Here is a 22,330-nt window from a genome sequence, read left to right as displayed (position 1 = left end):
AATGTTGCTATCATATCTGCCTCCACCACTTCCCCTGGCAGTGCTTTCCTGGCACCTACCACTCCACGTGTAAAAACTTGCCTTGGAAATTTCCTTTATATTTTCCCCCTCTCACCTTCAAGCTATGCTTGCTCGCATTTGACATTTCCAACCTGGGGAAAAGACTCTGACGATCTACCCTATCTATGCCTCCCATCATTTTAAATACTTCTATCAGGTCACCCCTTAATGTCCAGAGGAAATAATCCAAGTTTCTCCAACCTCTCCTGATAACTAATACTCACTTATCCTGAAAACGTCCTGGTGAACCTGATCTGCACCTTGCGGGCGACGAGCAGTGGTGTGTGTCAGCAGGTAGAAGGAAGAAAGAAAGAGAGAAAGAAAGAAAGATAGAGAATAATGAAAAAAGAACGAGAGTGCCAGTGGCGATCCAGACAAGCATTCTGGAATATTCCATATTTTGGCCTTCAGGACCCTGCATTCAAACAATATGCAAGATTAGTTAGACCAAGGATGGAAGATGTTGAAACACATGAATATGTGGGGACACTTGACTGTGCTAGACCAAGTACAAGAAGCAAAGAGGCGTTCACAGCATCATGAAATCCAAGGGCAAAAAGACAGCTTCACTGGTAAGGTACACATCACCAATTATTCACATCATCCTTCAAGAATAAACCCAGAAAATACTTGCAACACTCAACGGGTCAGATAGCATCTGTGAAGGGAGCAACGGGTCAAGGCCCTTCATTGATTCCTACTAACAGGACTTCTTTCCCCTTCTGCCTGCCTCACAAAGAGAGCTGATGAAATATGTCAGCCTCTGGAGAATCTCAGCCAGACCTCCTTACTTTTGTACTCCAATCCAATAATTACAACTTGTTCAGTATGAACCAATGGAGCTGGCAATATTTTAGTCTCCATTCTTCATGTGCAGAATGTTTGTTTCAACACATGGCCAATGAGATATATCCATGAATGACGACAACTGACCGGAGTATCAATAAAGACTCTTATTTGTCACTCCTGCAAAGTTCTGGAAGGAATGCACTAGATTACAAAGAGTTTGACTTGAATGGGTGAGAACACAGCCAGGGTGTGTTGTGTGTGGCTGACCTGCTTACGTTACTGTACCACCAGTGGAAGGAAAGATCGACACTGATCACCCAAAGTCTTCAAAAAAGTAAAAGGAGACTAAACGGATGACTGAATATACGATGTTTTCAAAATAATATCCATCTGCCAGTGTATATTGGTTTCACAATATTCCATTACAAGCTTCCAAAGTCAAGATCTACATGCATTTGAAAAGCAAGTACTGTTTAGGGAGAGTCAGCATGGCTTTGAGCATAGGAAATCATGAAATCGTGTCTCACGAATTTGGCTGAGTTTTTTGAAGAGGTGACCAAGAAGATAGATGAGAGAAGATGCAGTCTAATTCAGATCAATGAGTGGTGTTGCTATTTGGTAGGACAAACCAGGGCAGGACTTGTACAGTAAACAGTAATGCCCTGGAGAGTGTTGTACTACGGAGAGACCTTGTGGTGCAGGTCCATATTTCATTGAAAATGGTGACACAAGTAGAGAGTGATATGAAGAAAGTGTTTTTCACACTTGTCCTAGTCAGTCAGTGTACTGACTGCAGGAGTTGGGATGTTATTTTACAGCTGTACAAGACATAGATAAGGACACATTAGGAGCATTACCTGTAGTTCTGGTTCCCCTGCTGTAGGAAAGGTCATCACGAGGACGCTACTGTGACAGGAGGGCTTGGGTTATAAGGAGAGGCTGGATAGGCTGGGACCATTTTTGCTGGAGCATAGAAATTTGAGGGGTGACTTTAAAGAGGTTTATCAAATCATCAGGGGCATAGATAAGATGAATAGCCAAAGTCTTTTCGCCATGGTCAGGGAGTCGATAACTGGAATGTCTTCAAAATTATGTCCGCTCTCAAGTTGATTTTAGTTTCACCATTCTCCATTACAAGCTTCCAGATGCCATGTTACTTCTTTTAAATTTATAGTAATGTTCAAAAGTTTCAGATTTGTAGCAATTTAATGAACTGTTACTCTTGCTGTAGGAGATGCCTGACTAAAGCTGATTGTCAATCTTACTCTAACTTTCAATTATCACACATAAACTAAGCAGGGACAGGAAATCAGGGACACTTTATTCTTTTGTTGTCCAATGAAGATCTCAAGAGCTTCTGTATGACAGCAACCAATGGACAATCATATCTGGAGCTTGGCAAATAGTTTGAAGTGAGCTGTAAGCCAGTGAATTCTCTGACTCTGTGCTCCTCATCCTTTTCAATCATTTCCCCACATCCCAAAGTTAAAGGTCATCTCTGTTTTATCAGCCTTTTCCTCAGCATCAATATATTTCTTTGACTACAAACAATTTCATTTGTCATGTAATTTTTTTTTGCGTGTGTTCTGTCTTGAATTATGTCATATTGGTCATGGGAATCTTCCTATGTGATTGGCCGTCCTTTACTGTGTCAGCACAAGTGCACACTGATCATGCTTCCAAATACAACAAGAATTAACATTTTGACAAATCTAAATGTAGCAAAACAGGATCCCTGATTATCTCAAAGGTTCCCTTTGTCAAGATATTTTCAACTGAAAGACCTGGGGCTTTTGAGTTCTACAGTGAGTTGACTGAGGAACAACAGCTGCATGTTCACTGCCAACTGCCCTCACTACCAAGATACATCACACAAACCTGAGAGCAGAAATTGGTGTTTGATTCCAGTCGAAATTACACAAGTGGATTGGAGTCTATCCAGATTAGAAAAACAGTTGTCGGAAAACTAAGTCTCAAAGTGAATGCATCATGCTTTGCAATTGTGCTCAAAGGAGTTTTATGTAGTTTTATGCTCTAATTTTGCAAAATCTGTCAATTTAATTTTATCACTTTTTGTATATTATGAGGTCCTAAATCACTCTGTACTATTTTAGGATTCAATTAAATTTTTGTAACTATTTAGACAGTGCAACTGGAAAAAATATTCAATTAATGATCCACTTTCAGCAACAACTTTTTTTTCCTTGCCAGAATTCACGTAATTCCAGACATGAGCTCCATACGTAGCTGAGAAGGCCCGCTCTATATCCTCCTTTTCCCAGTGAGCATAATACTTTTCCCAAGCTGAAAATGGGACAGGGTAAAACCGTTTTGTGATCCATAAAGAGATGCCATTTCATTCCTTGCCAATGAAGACCCCTGGGTAATCAATGTAGCACCATTTCTTCAACACACAGGCAATCAATCAAGGACCTTGTTGACACCAAAGATCTCCAATATAATGGGCCACAAAATCTTCCATGCAATTCCACAAAAAAGGATGGTGTTTGTGATGAAAACCCATTGCCCCATTGCTGACAGATCCTGTGCTCTCTCGACATGTAAAGTTATCAAACGGAATAGACCTCAATGATACTATGTCAGTATCCAGGTAGATGCCCCCATATTTCCAGAGCAATGCTAACCTGCAGCCATCAGCAAGTACGTGGATCCAATACCTCTCCTTTTCTGGATTTACCTGTGGTATAATGGACAAAGAAAAGTTTAATTCATTATCTTAATTTCTAATCTTTCAAAACATTTCTTCTCCAGTCTCTGTGTCTCTTCCAAAAGCTAAAGACCATCCGGCTGCAGTCAGCACACAAAGACACTATAACCAGTACTCTAAGGGAGCACGTGAAATCCACACAATCCCACACTGCAGAGCAGAAATATTCCTTCCAAAGAACCATGTCACAAACCATCACACTTGTCCTTCAATCTATGTTATTCTTGCAGCTCCACTCCTTGGGTAGCCACTCAAACTTCTCTTCCTCTTGGTTCACTGGATAGAGAGTCAGTGCTATACAGATAGAAACAAGCCCTTCAGCCCATCTTGTCCATCCCTTCACTGCACGCATCAATACTAATCCCATTTGGAGACAGTCTGAGAGTCAAAGGAAAATACAGCATGGAAAGAGGCCTTTCAGCCCAAGTTGTCCATGCCAACCAAGGTACCTACTTGGCCGATTCCCATTTGCCTGCATTTGGCACATGTCCCTCTAAACCTTCCCTATGCTTGTTACCTGCATTAGCTCCATAGCCTTCTAAACCTTGGCAATTCAAGTGCTTGTCTAGATGCCATTTAAATTTTGTGAGGGTACCTGGCTCCACGACTTCCTCATTCCAGATTGCAAACACACTCCAACCTTGAACCTATGCCCTCCTGTCTCAGCAACCTCCCCCCACCACCCCCCCCATGGGAAGGAGATTTTTATTATCTACCCAATATATCTCCCTTATAATTTTGTATAAATCCATCAGGTCACCCATCCTCTACTTCAGGGTGACCAAACAGCCTATCCAATCTCTCCTTGAACTGAAATGTTCCAATCCAGCCTGGTGAATCTCCTCTGCACCCTCTCCAGCACAATCACATCCTTCCTGTAGAGTGGTGACCAGAACTGCACACAGTACTACAGCTGTGGCCTCATCCAAATTATGTAAACTTTTTGGGATTTTTGGATTTGTACCTCAAGGTCCCTCTGTTCATCAACAGTCCCTAGCACCTTGTCATTAACTGTATATTTTCCACCAAAATGCATCACCTCACACTTGTCAGGATTAAGTTCCATTGTCAATAAGTCCGTCCAACTTTCGAGCTGATCCATACCAAACTGTAGCTTTACACAACCCTGCTCACTATCTACAATACCATTTTCATATCATCTGCAAACTTATTAAATCGTACCTTCTACATTCAAATCCAAGTCATTAATGTATGTCACAAACATCAAAGGTCCCAGCACTGATTCTTCTCACAGACTATCAATCAGAAAAGCAATCTTCCACCACCAACCTCTGTCTACCATTACAAAGCCAAATTTAAGAAAGGGACTAGGGATAACCTTGGGAATTACAGGCCACTGAGTCTTACTTCAGTGCTGGCAAATTAATGGAGAATATTCCTAGAGACAGGATTTATGGGCATTTGGAGAAGCATAGGCTGATTTGGGACAGTCACATGGCTTTGTGAGGGGCAGGGGTTGCCTCATGAGCCTGATTGAATTCTTTGAGGATGTGACAAAACACATTGATGAAGGTAGAGCAGTGGATGTGGTGTACGTGGATTTTCGTAAGGCGTTTAATAAGATTCCTCATAGAAGGCTCATTCAGAAAGTCAAGAGGCATGGGATCCAGGGACACTTGGTTGTGTGGATTCAAAATTGGCTCGCTCATAGAAGACAGAGGGTGGTTGTAGATGGAGCGTATTCTGTCTAGAGTTCGGTGACCAATGATGTTCTCCAGAGATCTGTTGTGGGAACCCTGTTCTTTGTGATTTTTATAAATGACTTGGATGAGGATGTGGAAGGGTGGGTAAGTTTGCAGATGACACAAAGGTTGGTGGTGTTGTGGATAGTTTAGAAAGTTGCTGTAGGTTACAAGAGGACATTGATAGGATGCAGACTTGGGATGAGAAGTGGCAGATGGAGTTCAGTCTGGATAAGTATGAAGTGATACACTTTGGAAGATCAAATTTGAAGGCAGAATACAAGGTTAAAGGTTGGTCTCTTAACAGTGTGGAGGACCAGAGGAATCATGGGTTCCAGGTCTATAGATCCCTCAAGGTTGTCGCGCAGGTTGATCATGTTGTTTCGAAGGCATATGGTGTGTTGGCCTTCATTAGTTGGGGTATTGAGTTAGGTAGGCACATGATTCACAGGCACTATCATTCTTAGATAGGGACATTAATGATAGAAAAATAGAGGGCTACGTGGGAGGGAAGGGTTAGATAGATCTTAGAGCAGGATAAAATGCCGGCACAACATTTTGGGCCAAAGGGTCTGTACTTTGCTGTAATGTTCTCTGTTCTATGTAAATGGTGAGAGACTAAGAGGAGGTAATCTGTGCTGCCCTGGTGTCACTTTACATGAATTCATTGTCTTCCAGTAATTAGGAAGATAAATGATCTCTATTGCAAGAGGATTTGAATACAAGAGTAGAATTGTCTAGGATAGGGCTTTAAACAAAACAGCAGGGGCTGGGTTCAACAAATTGGAAGAGTACGGATAAAGTAAAAGGGAAGGAGTGTGCAGGGGAGGTTGCTCAAGGTTTCTCTTGTCCTCATCTTCCACCTCTTCAGCCTCCACATTCAATGGATCACCCTCCTTAATTTCAGAAACATCCAGCGAGATGCCACTACCAGACGTCTCTTTCCCTTCCTCACTGTATTCTAAATGGACTGTTGTCTCTGCAATATTCTGGCACAGTCTCTTTTATCACTAGTACTCATTTCCCATCTCAAAGCACCTTTGCATGTAACCCCTGCCCTTATAGAATTTCCTTTCCTATCCTCCAGGTAGCTAATCATTCCTTCCAGGAGAAACAACAAATTACTTGGATTTCTGTCAATTTAGAACTCTACATTCAGGATGCACCTTGTGTTCTCTACACTGGAGAATCCAAAGCCAGGCTAGATAGAATATCTCTGCTCAGGCTGCAATTGAGACCCAGAGTTTCCAGTTTAATTTCCTATTCACTTTAATTTTTTTCCTCTTTATCTGTACAGCACTGCCTTCTGTCAAAATAATCAATGCTCCTCCCTCTAATGTGTCCATCAACATGTCTGCACTGCCTCCAACATCTGGCCTGTAGTTCCAGCTTGTGCCGCACAACCAACGTGACCACCAATTGGTAGCACACCTCCGCAAGTCTTTTTCTTTCTGTAGTATCTCAGATCCCCAGCAAACATTTGAAGGTCAGTGTGCAGTGGACACAGTCAGAACTGCCAAGTGACTGAGTTACTCAATGTATAGTACAGCTAAATTATGGAGCATTGTGAATGGCCAGTAATCTTTCTGAGGCAGAAAAACTAGACCAGCTTTAGCAATCCCAATCAACATCACAAGGGCTGTAGTCTGTCTGTGTGCGCACTTCATGTCTAAGTCTGGTGTGCATGGTATGTACTGTAACCAGCAGTGCTAATTCAAATGACATGAGCTGTAAATTTAATGTAGCATAGCTACTCTCACCACTGGGGCACAAAAACACTGAAATTCAAAGACACAGAACTGAATACGCAAGTCTACATCCAATCTCTCAGCAGTCATAACATTGTAGAATTGTTATGGCAGAGAAGGAGACTATTCAGCCCATTGTGCCCAGCCCAGTAATCATCTCTGTGAATCTCCTCTGTACCATCTTCAGCACAATCACATCTTTTCTGTAGTGTGGTGACGAGAACTGCATACAGTACTCCAGACACGTGCTCCATAGGTCACTAAGGTCTGCTCTCCATCCATATTGCATTACTTTATCACCAGCTTATCTTTTGGGATCTGTGGACTGTAGCCCAAGGTCCCTCTGTTTATCAACACTCCCTCGGGCCCTACCATTAACTGGATATGTCCTACCTTTCTTTACCCTCCCAGAAATGCATCACCTCACACTTGTCAGGATTGAATTCCATTTGCAATCGCTCTGCCCAACCTTCCAGCTCCGTCCCATGGTTCCCATCTACCCACCATCCCTCCCTTATTTGGTTCCACACTTTGCCTTCCTCTCTCATCTATCTCTATTACCATCCTCTGCCTTCTATTAACACCAGTACTTATTTTCCTTCTCACAGCACCTTTGCATGTATGTGGAGGACAAACTTACTTGCTGCACTTACTTCATGTCAGAGGGGAAGTCATTGCTTATAGAATTCCCTTGTCTCTCCCTCAAGTACCCAATTACTCCTTTCAGGTGAAACAACACATTACTAGTATTTCTGCCAATTTTAGTGCAGTGCATTCAGAATCCAAAGCCAGGTTATGTGACTGTTATACAGAGAACTCTGCTCAGTCTGCAATTGAGACCCAGATTTTCCAGGTTCATTTTTTAGTCACTTTAATTTTTGTCCCCTTGCTCTGTGCAGCTCATTATTCAATGCCCCACCTTCCTTGGTGTCCATGAGCATGTGGGCACTGCCTCCAATACTTAGCCTGCAGTAAACTGCCTCAGAAAATTCATACAGGTTTAAGAAAAGTAAGCAAAATGGTGAGCAATATTTGTCCATGTGGCTGAGACTTTCACTGCACTCAGTACTTCTGACCAGGTAATATAGAAAATATTGCATTTCCCATCATTTCCACAGACATTACCACATTCATGGTGCCATTTATTAAAAGTTAATTTGAGTCAAACACTTAATTTACTAAATGAAATCATCTTTTGTTACAGGTTACCTTTTGATACCAGCCTTTCAATGGAGTTTTTTCAAACAGTTCAGTGGGATTTAAGGGTAGAATGACAACATTCTTCATTGAGGAGAGCAAAGAGATCCCTCTGTACTCAGGCTGTGGATACTGACTCAAGTTGCCACTGAACCCCTTCATGAAGTAGTAGACTGGTTTGTCTGGGTTTAGATGAGCAGCAGACTCCACTGAACACCCCATCAATGGTGTCAGCTCTACATTGTCAGTTGACTCCACAAACATAATACTGGGTTCCGTGTCTGGTGTTGCAGGATCAGAAACATCTGCACCAGAATCATTTTTCACCTGGGATATTCCAAACATGTCGCTTTGAAAGTAATGATAACTGTTCAAATCCCAGCACCTGTACATCACGCCAGCAATTTTGAATATTAAGACAAGGAGACATCCTTTCTGCATGGAGATCATGGTGGAGAGCTGAGATATTTCCTCAAATGCTCTTTCTTTTCTTTCTCTCTTTCTTTTTCAATCTTTTTAGAAGTTTCCATTTTAATTTATTAATATATAACATCGACGATTGTACATGATAATCATAAAGAATAGTAAAATACAAAAAAATCTTTCGATCTCATCTTTATATGAATATAATATAAAAGAAAGGAAAGAAAAAGATTTATTGCGTATATAAAAGAAAAAGAAAAAAAATCCCCAAATCAATAAAAAATTGTAAATAATATATCAATCGAAACTAAAAAGAAAATTTCAAAAAAAAGACAAAAAAAAAATCTGGACGGAAATTTCTAAATAGAAACAGAGCAATATTATGTCATCAATCCCGTTCCTCTAAATTGAAAAGTTATTGAAAAGGGATCTATATCATATGAAAGTATTGAATAAATGGACTCCAAATATCTTCAAATTTAAGCGAAGGATCAACAGTACCACTCCTAATTTTTTCCAAGTTTAAACATAATATAGTTTGAGAGAACCATTGAAAAGTAGTAGGGGGCATTGGATACTTCCACTTACGCAAAATGGATCGTTTGATCTTTAACGTGACAAAGGCAATCATACGGTAAGCGGAAGCAGATAAATAGCCAGACTCTATCCTTGGTAATCCAAAAATTTCAGTGATATGGTGAGGTTGTAAATCAATATTCAATACAGTTGAGATAATGTTAAAAATGTCTTTCTAATATTTTTCCAAAAGAGGACAGGACTAAAACATATGTGTCAGAGAAGCCACATTCGATTTACATCTGTCACATATAGGATTTATATGGTGATAAAAACGGGCTAGCTTATCTTTTAACTTATGGGTCCTGTGAACTACCTTAAACTGTATCAAAGGATGTCTGGCACACATTGAAGATGTATTAACTAAATGAAGAATTTTCTTCCATGTCTCTGTGGGTAAAGATGTCTGAAGTTCACTTTCCCATTCATTCTTAATTTTGTCCAGTGATTCTGGACGTATTTTCATAATTAAATCATAGATTATTGCTATCAAGCCCTTCTGATAAGGATTAAGATCTAAAATTTTTTCCATAATTTCAGTTTTGTAAGATGTAGGAAAAGAGAATATAGTAGCTTTTAAAAAATTCTAATCTGCAAATATCAAAAAAAGTGTGATCTAGGCAAATTGTATTTGTTAGATAATTGTTCAAAAGATGAAAAACAGTTATCAATGAATAAATCACGAAAACATATTATTCCCTTACTTTTCCATATAGGAAATTAAATATCTGATATTAATTGCCCAATAGTATAATCTAAAGTTAGGCAGGCCATACCACCATCCTTTTTTAGTTTTTGTAAATATTTTTTACTTAACCAGAAAAAACACTAAACTGATCCAGCAGTGATAGTACTGCGGGGATAGATTCCTCCGGATTAGAAATATAAAGTAACAGGTCAACTGCATAAAGAGATATCTTATGAATCTTCTGTCTGCGAGTAATACCACATATGTTTGAAGAATCCCGGAGTGCAATAGCTAAGGTTTCCAAAGCAATATCAAATAATAAAGGACATAAAGGGCAGCCCAGCCCAGTGCCTCGAAATAGCCTGAAAAAGGGGGATCTTTGATTATTAGTAAGTATTGAAGCCATAAATCAGTTTGATCGCAGATATAAATTTAGGGCTAAAATTAAATTTTTGAAGTGTAATGAATAGATATTCCCATTTGACTCTGTCAAACGCCTTTTCAGCATCTAGTGAGACAACACATTCTGGAATTAAGGATGAAGGGGTATATATAATATTCATTAATCTCCTAATATTAAAATGTAAATAAAGATTCTTAATAAATCCTGTCTGGTCTTCAGAGATAAATTGTGGAAGAAAATTTTCCAATCTAAAGGCCAATATTTTGGAAAATATGTTTGAATCTAAATTTAATAAAGAAATAGGTCTGTAAGATGCACATTCAGTGGGATCTTTATCCTTTTTAAAAATTAAAGAAATAGTTACTTCGTAGAAAGATTGTGGTAGTTTACCTACTGATAGGACATCTTTAAAAATTTTTGCTAACCAGGGAACAAGAATATCAGGAAAGGATTTAAAAAATTCGGCTGTATATCCATCAGGGCCGGGTGCTTTTCCCGAGTTCATTGAAAATATTTCTTTATTTCTTCCTCCGAAATGGGAGCATCTAACGTAGAACATTCATTTAAAGATAATTGGGGAATCTTCAAATCTCTTAAAAATTCATGCATTCATGTAGAATCTTCAGGGGATTCTGATTGGTATAAAGAAGAATAAAATTCTTGAAAGGATTTGTTAATTTGAACATTATCTGTCATGTAGGTACCATCTGGTTTATGAATGTTATTAATCTGACGTTTAGTTAAGGTAGCTTTCAATTGGTTGGCCAATAATTTACCAGATTTGTCACCATGTATATAAAATTGACTTTTGTTTTTAAGTAGTAGATTTTCAATTGAAGATGTTAGTAATGAACGATGTTGTAATTGGAGTTCTGTTCTCTTTTTATAAAGCTCCAAATTAGGAGTATCAGAATATTTTTTATCAATTTCTTTAATCTTGTCAGCTAATATACGTATTTCATTATTAGTTTGTTTTTTCAATACAGCGGAATATGAAATAATTTGACCACGGATATATGCTTTAAATGTATCCCATGTTATCCCACTAGAGATTTCTTCAGTAAAATTGGTTAAAGAGAACAATGAGATCTGTTCTTTATTAAACTGGACAAAATCTAAGCGCAAGAAGATCTTTAAAGTTTTTCACGGACTAAATGCTCAGATCATATTTGCCCAAGAGACTCATATCAGGAGGAAAGATAATCAACATTTTTTTAGATCTTGGAGGGATCAACAGTTCCATTCAAATTCACAAGCAAAGGTGAAAGGAGTTTCTATTTTTATAGACTCCTCAATTTCGTTTGTTCATCATGAGACAATATCAGACCCAAATGGTAGATTTTTATTAATTACCAGTTTACTTCATAATAAAAAAGTTGTTATGGTTAATGTTTATGCACCCAATGTAGATCACCCTGAATTTTTTAAACATCTGTTTGCATTTTTTCCTAATTTAAATGAATACACTTAGATTATGGGTGGAGATTTCAACTGCTTCGATGGATAGATCTGTGTCAAATCCTGCACTTCCAAACAAATCCATTGCCTTTATTAACTCCTTCTTAGTTGAATTTGGAATTTTAGATGTTTGGAGATTTCTACACCCAAATGTTAAAGAATTTTCATTTTTTTTCTCATGTCTACCATAATTACTCGAGGATTGATTATTTTTTTATTGATGCTAGTCTAGCTCCACTTATTATGGACTGCAAATATGATGCAATTGTTATTTCTGATCATGCACCATTGAAATTATCAATTAAATTAGCAGATGTATCCTTTAGTGTCAAACAATGGTGATTTAACCCTTCTCTATTACAAGACTTAGATTCTGTCCTCAAATGCTCCTGTAAACAAAGATAGAACATAGAACACCTAAAGCACAATACAGAATCTTCAGCCCACAAAGTTGTGTCCAACATATCCCTACCTTAGAAATTACTAGGCTTACCCATAGCCCTCTATTTTTCTAAGCTCCATGCACCTATCTAAAAGTCTCTTAAAAGACCCTATCCTATCCGCCTCCACCAGTGTTGCCGGCAGCCCATTCCACACACTCACCACTCTGAGTAAAAAAGTTACCCCTGACATCTCCTCTGTACCTATTCCCCAGCACGCCAAAACTGTGTCCTCTTGTGGCAAGTTGCAAGTTTTTTTCAGCATTGACCATATTAATTAAAACATTTTTGCAGAAAAGGAGTACAAACTAATCACATCATTGAGGGCAACAAATTAGTGTTTACCAGCACAGTCATGGACTCAGCCCAGTACATCACAGGCACATCCCTGTCCACCATCGAAAGTATCCATACAATGTGCAACCTCAGGAAGGCAACATCTATCATCAAAGATCCCCATCATCTGGGCCATGCTATGTTTTCACAACTACCATCAGACATTGTAAAATTGGTGTATAATTTATGTTTAATTTACGTTTTTCTTGTGAATGCTGTGTTTCTGATGCTATGTGTCTGTGATGCTGCTGCAAGTAAATTTTTCATTGCACCTGTGCATACATGTACTTGTGCACATGACAATAAACTCGACTTTGAAGGAAGAATGGAAACATGGAACGCAGGGGACAGGGCAGCTGTTGTGTTGTTGCTGGTGAAGCTGCTGTAGCAGGGGGACATCAAGAGCATGCATGGTCTCCATTTCTGATGTGTCACATTTCAGCCCTTGCAACTCAACAGTAAACTCAATCACTTCAGATCCTCAGCCTTTTCACGTTGTTTCAGAACTGGCCAATCTTCATGGTGATCAGCCTATAATATTAGGTCGTCCTTTCTCTCTCCGCAGATGCTGTCATTCTGTCATCCTCTCGGGCATTCCCACATTCACACACTTCCTTCTATTTTCACCTCCTCCAGACAGACCCATTGCAATCAACAAGCCCTCACCATTGGCACCATGCAGTTCGAACAACAGTTCGGTCTCTCTGTCTCTACCCAATCATAGACATTGCCTTCGTTCTTTCCACCCCTCCTACTTCACTGCAATTTCAAACATCTGTGGTTTCGAACATTTCCTAATTCTGAAACATTAACTCTGTTGCTTTGTCTACAGATGCAATGCAAACTAAGTGGCAAAACTGGTTTCAGTGTGGTGACTTCCTTCTGTGATCACTTCTGTTCCAGTTGTGACTGCGGGCAGACACAAAACGGAGGACAGGCAGAATTCAGCAAAGGGAATATAATTGGATCAGTCTGGGCAAAAAAACATTAAAATTGATTGAATAGGAGTAAACTATCTCCTAGATTAGTTTTAAATCGACTCATGATGTTTCAAACTCAGTCAGCTAAAAAAGTTACATGAGTTTTTTCCTAATTTACTGTTGTTCAACATATAGTATTGTTGTTTCAGTGTTACTGATCATGTTGATTTCTTTAGTACTTTTTATGATAAACATGGTTGGAGAAACAAAATTAAAGCTATGTCTATTTTGTATTCACTCTCTAGTTGATGGTATCAAAAGGAATCAAGGTTATGACAAATAAAACACATTTTCCCAAAATAATATGATACTGTGGCGGCACGGTAGCATAGTGGTTAGCGCGACGCTATTACAGCGCCAGTGATCGGGGTTCGATTCCCGTCGCTGTCTGTAAGGAGTTTGTACGTTCTCCCGTGTCTGTGTGGGTTTCCTCCGGGTGCTCCGGTTTCCTCCCACATTGCAAAGACGTACGGATAGGTTAATTTGGGTTTAAAATGGGCGGCACGGACTCGTTGGGCCGGAAGGGCCTGTTACCACGCTGTAAATAAAACTTAAACTTAAACAATTTAATTACAAAGGAAGCTGTTAAAAATCATTGCTACCCACCTGTAACAATGTGGCTGAGTCTGTCATGCTGTTCTGTGAGTCTGTTCTGTGAGTCTGGTTGGATGTTCAAGATGGCAGTTACTTAATTTCATGAACTTTGAATTAATTTGCAAAGTGCCTGGGTGTGATACTTCCAGCAAGCACGAAGTGAAAATGAGCAGTCACGTAAAGTGACCATCACAAGAAAGTAAATTTATAAAATAACAAAAAACTGTTGGAAATAAACAGCAGGTCTGGAAGCAACACTTCCAGTCAATAACATTCCATGAGAATTGGTGATGTGAAAAGAGAAAATGCTGATGAAAGATCACTGACTTCAAATACTAACTCTGTTTCTCTCTCCACGGAAGTTACCTGACTTGCTGAGGATTTCCAGCATTTTCAGTTTTAAGTTTGGATTTCTGGCAGTTTCTGTTGTGAATACACCTGATATTGGACCTTGCTCCTTGACAGAAGTTAGGGCCCTCCCTTATGGTAAATGTTCCGCAGTTCCCATTTATATAGAAACCAAAGGCTTTATGGATCACAGACAGATTTCAACAGGTGGGTGATAGCGCTTTTTGCACTTGGAATCAACTATGATTTTCCCATCAGATGTCAAATGATTTTTCCATGTCCCATCCCATTATAACAGTTCATTATTAAGAATGATTTGCAATTTGTAGGCCGTATCTCAAACAGCGATGAGTTGGAGTACAGGAAGGAGATAGAGAGCTCAGTGGAATGGTGACATGACAACAAACTTTCCCTCAATGTCAACAAAACTAAAGAGCTGGTCATTGACTTCAGGAAAGGGGGCGGTGTACGTCAATGGTGCTGAGGTCGAGAAGGTGGAGAGCTTCAAGTTCCTGGGAGTGAACATCACCAACAACCTGTCCTGGTCAAATCACGTAGATACCACGGCCAAGAAAGCTCACCAGCACCTCTACTTCCTCAGGAGGCTAAAGAAATTTGGTTTATCCCCTTTGACTATCACCAACTTTTACCGATGCACCACAGAAAGCATCCTATCTGGATGTATCACAGCTTGGTATGGCACTGCTCTGCCCAAGACCGCAAGAAGCTGCAGAGAGTTGTGGACACAGCCCAGCGCATCACGGACACCAGCCTCCCCTCCTTGGACTCTGTCTTTACTGTGTTATTATGTGTTGTTATGTAATTATAACAAAGAACTACAGTTCCCAGTAGGCAATGCAAGGGGTCACATGGGGGAACAGGAAGTAGCTGGAAAGAGCGGAAAAGCCAGCCAGCCTGGTGTTGTAAGTCTGTGCAGTCTGTTGTTTTGTTGTTTTAATAAATGTTCCGATGTTAAACCCACGCCAAGTTTGTTTCGTGATGAAGAACAGACGTGGTGTCAGAAGTTGGTGTGAGGTCTGAACAAGGAAAGTAAATGAATATTATGTACAATTGAGAAAGAAACTCAGTAAGTACGAAAGAAAAGCTGTAAAAAAAATGGAGAAAAAGCCGGCCGACGGGGCGAGGGAGCATATTGTTCCTGAAGTTCAGCAGTCACCGGATTTGCCAAGAGACATTCAGGTGAGAGGCCAAGAGTTCCCATTACGGATAAGCTAAGTCCTCCCAAGCCTATGCAGATTGCTGGCAACCTAACCGATAATTGGAAATGCTTCAAACAGCGAGTCAACATATATTTAGATGCTAGTGGAGCGGGAAGGAACAATGGAAAATTGAAAGCGTCTATTTTTCTGCACGTGATTGGCGAAGATGCTTTGAACATCTATAACAGCTTTCAAATTGATGACACAGCTTTGGAATCGGGCACCTTGATGGAAAAATTTGAGGAGTATTTTATCCCAAGTAAAAGCATCACATTTGAGAGATATAAATTCTTTTCCTGTGACCAGAAACAAGGTGTGAGCTTCGACCAATACTTAGCTGAGCTTCACACATTGAGTAAGTCTTGTGAATTTGGAGATTTGAGAAACTCACTAGTTAAAGACAGAATAGTTTGTGGAATTCCAGATAATGGACTCAGAGAAAGACTGTTGGATGAAAAAGATTTGACTCTGGAAAAGGCGGTGAATATGTGTGAGTCAGCAGAAACCACACGAGCACAAGCTAAGGAGCTGTATAGAGCAAACAGAACAGTACATGCTGTGAAAACAGAGAAGCAGCTCCCAAGTTGTTTCCGAAAGCAACAGTAAATCAAAGAGGAAGGCTCAAACAGCAAATGCAGTAGATGTGGAAGTAAACACATTCCAAATATGTGCCCTGCTTATGGGAAGTCCTGCAATAACTGTGGGAAGAAGAATCACTTTGCAAGGTGCTGCAAAGCTGGGGCTAACAAGAGAAAAGTGCACACAGTTGATGAGAAAATGGAGGAATTCTTTGTGGATTCTGTACAGACTGTGGCTGCTGGTAAAACAGAATGGATTGTTCCAGTAACTGTGAATGAGAGAGTAACTCCATTCAAGCTTGACACCGGAGTTCAGGTGAATCTGTTATCCATGGATGATTATAAGATTCTCACAGTAAAGAGTAAGATTTACCCTGTGAAGTTAAAAGTGACAGGCTACACTGGAGAGAACGTTCCAGTAAAAGGGGACTTTTAAGCACAAGGGGCAGCATTTAAAATCACAAGGGGCAGCATTTAAAATCACAGCTACTGATTGTAGAAAAGAGAATACAGCCAATAATAGGTCTGAGTGCATGTGAAAAGCTCAAACTAGTGAAAAGAGTTTTCATAGTAGCTTCACATACCAAAGATGACCACACAACATTCATGGAAGGGTATGCAGAAGTCTTTGAGGGGCTCAGATACTTACCTGGTGTACACAAAATTCACAGAGATGAGGCAGTGACTCCTGTTGTCCATGCATGCAGTAAAGTTCCAACTTAGAGATGAACTTAAACAAGAACCAGCAAGCATGGAACGGATGAATGTCATACAGAAAATTGAAGAACCAACAGATTGGGTGAGTTCACTGGTCATTGTGCAAAGGGAAAACGGAGCATTGCAGATATGTCTAGACCCAAGAGATCTCAATAAAGCCATCAAGAGAGAGCATTTTAAATTGCCAACACGCGAGGAGATTATGTCCCAGTTTTCAGGTGTCAAATGGTTTAGCAAGCTCATTGTTTCATCTGGATTTTGGCAGATGAAGCTTGATGAGGCAAGTTTGAGACTGTGTACTTTTAACACACCACAGGGAAGATATCGCTACCTTTGGCTGCCATATCGGATCCTCTCCGCACCAGAAATCTACCATAAAACCATCCACATGACTTTCGAGGGCATACCTGGTGTCGAGACCATGATGGATGACATCATCGTTTGGGGGTCCACCAAGGAAGAACACGATACTTGACGGAGACAAATGCTTGACGTGACAAGGAATATCAATTTGAAATTAAATAAAGAGAAATGTGAGTTTGGTGTGAAGACATTGTTGTGTGAAATCGTTCTTTTAACTGTCTTAAGGATCAAGGACTCTGGACTCGAGCTTTGTAGACCAGAACTAGTTTAATCACAAAGGCAAACACGGGACAGAATGGATGGGAATAGACACACGCTCTCACGCACAGGATACCACAAACACAAGAGGGGAAGTGCAACTGGGGTAAAATACACTCACACACACACACACACTAATATACACAAACATACAGTAACAGTGTACAACTTGAGGATATAACACTTCAATACCCGTCCCACACTAGCATTGGCTCTAATACTACCCGGAGTCTGAGTGGAACGCTCCCTGACCATGTGGTGATGCACTCTTACCAATGATCTCTGCAGCGTTGTCTCACTACTCCTGGGGTCGTCAAAAAAGAGGAAGGGCTAGTGGATGCAGCCCTTTTTATGGTGCTAGGAGGCTGGGTGGAGCCTCACTGTTATGATTTGAATGAGCCAATGGTGTGGAAGTCAAAGACAAAGGTTCCTCCCACAGCCGATGGTCAACAGGTTCAGAGACAAAGGATACTGGTCAGGCAGGTTCAGATGCAAAAGGTACTCTCACACCTGAGGGGTGGGTGGAGCCACACCTTGATTGACAGTAGTATTACTTCCGATCAGAGGAGCAATGCTGTCCTCCGGTCAGCGGGGTCAGTGTCGTTACTGTCACGCGACAGCCATGTGGATTTCTCACAACAGACGCTGACCTTCATAGGAGATGTCATATCTGAAGAAGGAGTGAAGCCTGACCCAAGAAAGACGTCAGCCATTAAAAACATGGAGAGGCCTCAAAACAAAGAGGAGGTGAGACGTTTCTTAGGGTTGGTGACTTACCTGGCTAAGTTCATCCCTCGACTGTCAACAGTGTCAGCACCACTTAGGTCACTCCTTGAGCAACAAAATGAATGGATTTTGTCTCATGAGCAAGAAGAGTGTTTCCAAACGTTGAAAAGCGTCCTAACTGAAGAGCCTGTGCTGACGTTTTATGATCCGGTAAGGTGTATCAGGATATCAGCTGATGCGTCCCAGCACGGCCTTGGATCAGTACTACTGCAGCAGCATGATGGCAAACGGCAACCTGTGGCCTATGCATCAAGGGCTTTAACAAGTGCGGAAGCCAACTATGAACAAATAGAGAAAGAGCTTCTCGCCACTACATATGCATGTGAAAAGTTCCATCAGTACATCTATGGGCAAGCTATTGAAGTGGAGACAGACCATAAACCATTGGTCTCAATTATGTCCAAACCACTGAATGACTGTCCCATGAGGATACAGCTCCTGTTGATAAGGCTGCAGAAATATGATGTGAAGATGATCTACACACTGGGAAAATATATGTTTTCTGCTGATGCTCTATCTCGAGCTGTCGACAAGACAGAAAAAAGTGACCAACAGGTTATTGCAGGTATACAGGCCTATGTTGACATGATTGTCACCACTCTTCCAGTATCTCCGGATAGAACAGAGCAGATTAGGAAAGCAGTAGAGACAGATGAAACAATGAAAGTACTCAAGGATATAATATGGAAAGGATGGCCAGCAGCAAGGGATGACTGTCCAATGTGTATTCGGGATTATTGGACATGCAGAGCTGAACTGTCAGTAGTGAAAGATATGGTTTTCAAAGGGAACAGGTTTGTGATTCCAGTGTCTCTATGAAAGGAGATGCTCCAGAAGATACACGAAGGGCATCTTGGGGAGGAAAAATGTAAACGTAGAGCATGTGAAGTGATGTACTGGCCAAGAATGAACCAAGACATCAGCCGGACCACTGCTTCATGTGAAATATGCCTTACCTATTGACCAAATCAGCAAGCAGAACCACTTACACCACACCCTGTACCAAACAGGCAGTATTTCAAAGTTGGAGTGGATTTATTTGATTGTAATGGGAAGAGCCATGTTGTTGTAACAGGCTACTTTTCCAATTACCCAGAGGTTGCGACACTGCCATCAACATCCAGCAAAGCAGTTATCGCGTTCCTGAAAGCTGTGTTTGCGAGGCATGGAGTTCCGTGTGATGTAGTATCAGACAATGGTCCACAATTTTCAAGCAGTGAATTTGAATCCTTTGCCGACGTTTGGGGGTTTCGACATATAACCTCAAGCCCACATCACCCAAAATCTAATGGCCTAGCAGAGAGTTGAGTTACGGTGGTGAAGGGTCTCATGAAGAAAGCGTAAGATGGACGAGAGGATTTCCATAGAAGTCTAATGATTTACAGAAGTGTGCCACTGCAGAAAGGCCTTTCACCAGCCCAAATGCTGATGGGTTGACACATATGCACTAACGTTTCAATACCTGTTTACACCTGAAGGAGAACACAAGGTCAAACAGGCTAAAGAGGAAGGGAAAGAAAAACAGAAACGGAATCACAAGACAGCGAAAAGCCTACCAGTCTTGAAGCCTGGGGATCAAGTGCGAATCCAAGATCATGATTCTGGCACATGGTCCATGCAAGGAGTTGTGCAAGAGGAAGTAAATCCACATTCATACCAGATCCAGATGGAGCAAGGGACACCTCTGAGGAGGAACTGTGTGGATCTACGGCCACAAGCTCCAACCCATGGCTGTGTTCCATCTCCTGTCAGTACACCGAAGGGGCCAGCCTATGGACAAAATGAAATGTGGAACAGAGTTCCCAGGAAAAAAACCAATGCAGCAAATGAAAGCAACACACCTGCGGAAACAAGTACCAGACCAAAAAGGACCATAAAACCACCTCAGAGACTGATTGAAAGCTGCTGAGTGGATAAGGGTTCTTGGCAGGTTTATATTGTGTTTGTTTTATTTTAAAGGGGGAAAATGTGTTATTATGTGTTGTTATGTAATTATAATAAAGAACTACAGTTCCCAGTAGGCAATGCAAGAGGTCACATGGGGGAACAGGAAGTAGCTGGAATGAGCGGAAAAGCCAGCCAGCCTGGTGTTGTAAGTCTGTGCAGTCTGTTGTTTTGTTGTTTTAATAAATGTTCCGAGATTAAACCCATGCCAAGTTTGTCTCGTGATGAAGAACAAACATAACACTTATCTCTCGTTGTCTTGGTGAAGCAGCCAGCATAATCAAAGACCCCACCCACCCGGGACATTCTCTCTTCTCTCCTCTTCTATCGGGTAGAAGATACAGGAGCCTGAGGGCACGTACCACCAGACTTAAGGACAGCTTCTACCCCACTGTGATAAGACTATTGAACGGATCCCTTATACAATGAGATGGACTATGACCTCACGATCTACCTTGTTGTGACCTTGCACGTTATTGCACTGCACTTTCTCTGTAGCTGTGACACTTTACTCTATACTGTTATTGTTTTTTACCTGTACTACATCAATGCACTCGGTACTAACTCAATGTAACTGCACTGTGTAATGAATTGACCTGTACAATCGGTATGCAAGACAAGCTTTTCACTGTACCTTGGTACAAGTGACAATAATAAACCAATAAACCAATAACACCGAAGATTCAGCATAGTGTTCTCCATTCTTGGAGCTCTTGCTCAAACTTGTTCTTTCACTATTTTCCCATGCAAAATATTTCCTGCTGATGCCAGTGAAATCATGCTCAGTTTGTGCCATTTAATGTAGATTAACAGGTGAGGCTGATGAAAGAGAAGCAAGTGGTTCAACGTTGAGGCTGTTCCAAAGTTTCACACTGCAGGCAGCTGAGGCAGGCAGAGCAGGAGGAATGGTCTTCACTGAGACCATCGGTTGGGAACCTGCAGGAAAGCAGCTGATGATTTTATAATGTGGTTCTGAATGCTTCTGATGTTCCTCATGAATACATTAACCATCAAAGGGCAAAGAGTGGGAGAAGGGAGGAGGGATGAGCAGTCGTGGGTGTCAGCCACTGGAGGGGACAAGGAAAGGGAGAAAGGTAGAAAGATAAAGAGAAAGAGAAAGAGATAGAGAGACAAAAAGAAGAGAGAGAGAGAGAGAGGGAATGAATAGGTCATTTCAATTATATTTTGCCACATAATTTTTGATTTTCAGACTGCATTCTTAATGATACTTACTCAGTCATTTGGACAGATAGCCTACTGTTGTCTGATACATATCATTAGCTGTGTAATAGTCAGATCTTTGGATATTTTCCCAGTGCAGTTACTTTTAACAAAGTCCAATTTACATTGGACAACTTCAAATTCTTTGGACTATTGGATCCACAGTGTAATAAATACAGGGAGTTGGTTGGAGGTGAAATATTATGGGTTCAAAAATTTCAAGGGCTGATCTGTTACTAAATTTTAGGTTAAAGTTTGCACTGAGTATTTAAGCAACTTTCATCTTAATTTGTAGTTTCTTTCACACTCTTTGTCAGTGGTAGACAAGTTGCTCCTCAGCGTTATTTACCCAGTTAGTTTGCTGCAGTGAAGAGGTGCAGTGCTGGCATTTTAAACATTAAGGATCAGTCAGACCGGAGAGAGCCGAGAATGTGAGAGCTGAGAGTGGATACAGAGCCAGACCAGACAAATTGAGATGAAGGTCTGATTGACGTCAGTCCAAGGGAAGCCGTTGGTTTTGGGTTGTTGTTGAGAGCATTTGTGAAGGTTCATTTCTGCCAGATGAGTTTATCTGATAAACAGAGGCATGGGCAGCAACCTCACACCATGGACTGTCCTATGACAGATGGGAATTCTGGGATGTTTCCTGTGTCCTTGGCAAACACAGGAAGTATCACCAGCTGGAAGATCTCTGGGTTTCGGAGTTTCAGCAATGGCTGTTATCATTGTGATCCATCTGTAGAGAAGAGAGTTCTGTGGATAGCAAGCTTTG

At 40.8% G+C, this 22,330-nt stretch overlaps 1 protein-coding gene across 1 annotated transcript in view; it reads right to left on the bottom strand.

Annotated features, from left to right (window-relative positions):
• Window positions 1-2,996: 2,996 nt before the first annotated feature.
• Window positions 2,997-22,330, bottom strand: part of LOC127571147 (alpha-1,4-N-acetylglucosaminyltransferase-like) — a 42,489-nt gene continuing 23,155 nt past the window's right edge. The window contains exon 5 of the mRNA XM_052017235.1: window positions 2,997-3,547. The gene's annotated coding sequence lies outside the window, so the exon portion shown is untranslated. The remainder of the gene's footprint in view (window positions 3,548-22,330) is intronic.

This window comes from Pristis pectinata, chromosome 6 (assembly GCF_009764475.1).
Source record: "Pristis pectinata isolate sPriPec2 chromosome 6, sPriPec2.1.pri, whole genome shotgun sequence".
NCBI lineage: Eukaryota > Metazoa > Chordata > Chondrichthyes > Rhinopristiformes > Pristidae > Pristis > Pristis pectinata.
Note: the sequence above shows the minus strand (reverse complement) of the source record. Positions and strands in the feature narration are given on the sequence as shown.